This window comes from Aplysia californica, unplaced genomic scaffold, assembly GCF_000002075.1.
Source record: "Aplysia californica isolate F4 #8 unplaced genomic scaffold, AplCal3.0 scaffold00199, whole genome shotgun sequence".
NCBI classification, from domain to species: domain Eukaryota; kingdom Metazoa; phylum Mollusca; class Gastropoda; order Aplysiida; family Aplysiidae; genus Aplysia; species Aplysia californica.
The window spans coordinates 31,882-34,307 of record NW_004797469.1 but is presented as its reverse complement, the minus strand read 5'-3'; the positions used below and the strand labels follow the sequence as shown (position 1 = coordinate 34,307).

General features: G+C 40.6%; 1 protein-coding gene across 1 annotated transcript in view; it reads right to left on the bottom strand.

Moving 5' to 3' along the window:
* The window catches only part of LOC101845468, a gene marked incomplete in the record, with an annotated part of 20,359 nt that overhangs the window by 14,235 nt on the left and 3,698 nt on the right, over positions 1 to 2,426 (bottom strand).

The following is a 2,426-nucleotide window of genomic DNA, read 5'->3' as shown; positions in this document are numbered from 1 at the left end:
CAACAACATCAGAATTTATAGAACCAGCACTGACTTCTGATGTAACTTTCACAAGGTGCGAAGCGTCAGCATAATCCAACAATCAAGGCTTCCCTTTTCAAACTATGTCGTAGTCAAGTTCAGCCCAGACGCAGGCCTCATAAATTAAATAACCGTAAATAGACGCTCATTACACAAGGTGAATAGCGTGTACAACATACCCTGTTCACCCCTTTCGGGCCAGTCCATTAGCGATCACAAGCACGGATTTTAAGCTTAAAATTAAGCTGGTCGAGTCTACTTCAGAGAGGTAGAGGGGACATGTGCACAACACTAAAACCTGTTTTATAGCAACAAAAAATAACCTGCTCACCCCTTTCGGACCACTCCATGAGCAGTAACAAGGTAACAAGCCAACAATCAGACTGGTCGAGTCTACCACAGAAAAGTTAGGGGAAGCAATTCCTAATAATCTCATGACTACCGTGGGAAAAACGTGAGATATTTTCCCACGCTCCCAACATTTCACATTCTTAAAAAGGTGCAAATCAGAGCGGCACGGCGCCGGCAACAAGGCGGCAAATCGCTGGAAAATGGCGTGTTCGATATCATTGAGATTTTCTCGTCAACACAGTCATACTGGTTGGGTTCTCGATTATTTTGTTTAAAAAAATGTCGTAGTCAAGTTCAGCCCAGACGCTGGCCTCATAAATTTAATAACTGTAAATAGACGCTCATAACCACAGGTGAATAGCATGTACAACATACCCTGTTCACCCCTTTCGGGCCAGCCCAGAAGCAGTCACTAGCACGGATTTAAAGCTAAAAATTAGACTCTTCGAGTCTACTCTAGAAAGGTAAAGTAAAGGGGACATGTGCACAGCACTAAAACCTGTTTTACTTTTACAGCAAGAAAAAATAACCTGCTCACCCCTTTCGGACCACTCCACGAGCAGTAACAAGGTTACAAACTAACAATCGAACAGGTCGAGTCTACCACAGAACAGTTAGGGGAAGCAATTCCTAATAATCTCATGACTACCGTGGGAAAAACTTGAGATATTTTCCCACGCTCCCAACATTTCACATTCTTAAAAAGGTGCAAATAAGAGCGGCACGGCGCCGGCAACAAGGCGGCAAATCGTCGGACATCGGCTTCTTCGATATATACAGCATTCATTTCGGGAGAACTTGCTCTTTATTTGATTAAAAATAAGACTACATTCCAGAGCTATGGCCGTTTGAAGTTAGTTGGGTTCGGAGAATCAGTTTTGAGAAAAAACCATTCAAAGTTTGAAGAAGTTCTCACTGCAAATTTGATCTAAGTCCTTTTGAAAGTGACCTAATCACATTGTAATTAATAAGCATGAAAAAAAGGCAGGGTAATCAGACGGAAACAACAGGCGGAGGGGGGGGGGGAAGACATAGATCTTACTTGTTCACTTTCGTCTGACCGTGTTTAAACATCATACATGTATGTAATTAAAAATCAAACCGCTCTGTTTAAGTTTAATCTCTCAAATAAAAAAATAAAAAATTTGCATACGGGTCGACAAGTTGAATGACCAACAGAATCTGAAAGGCCATTCAAAATGGTCACTGTTAAAACTATAGCCTGTTCACTTTCGTCTGACCGCGGTTAAAACAAGATAGAATAAAATAATTCTGTTTAATCTTCTCAGATGTTTGCATACATTACAAGTCTAAAACTAAAAGTCGGATGAACTACGAAATATAAATTCCCATTATCAAAAAAGGTCTCTGCAAACGATGGTTTCGCTACGTTTTCTTTTATCTTAGTCCAGAGCAGGTAAAAAAAATAATAAAAAGGATTTACAACATTGATCTACACCTAAAGCATTAAAAAGTTGACATATTTTACTCAATACTACACTTAACCGTAGATCTACGCCTAAGAAACATGGGCGAGTCTGTTGGTGAGCACTTTCCAAAACTCACACGGAAACGTCAGGACAGTCGTGGGACGAAATCCACAAGCTTAAACTGAATTGTTCGCTGGGGGTGGGGGGGGGATGTCGCTGTCTCAAAATGAGCCACTTGAAGGTGAGGTTACTGTGAGTCATCTATTTTTAGTAATACTGTGTAGATCTGTGCATCCAAATAAAGGGCCCAAATAAGACTTTTTTTCAATATATATAGCATCAAGATTTTTGGAAAAAAAATGTTTAGTGTGATCGTTGTCCTGAAGAAGTGTCATGCGAACTTTCGTGGGCATAGGGTGAACTAATAAATGAGCTAGAATTTTTTTTTTAAACCGCTGACAGAGGAAAGTGAACCAGCTATACTTCAGTCAGTGTCGCCCTCAGACAGTGCAAACATTGACAAGACAACGGCGTAGGCATATAAAGTATAAAATACATGACATTTATGGCTTCTGACGACACACGTCGATACATTTTAGGCATCCAATTCCGCTCACCCTCCCC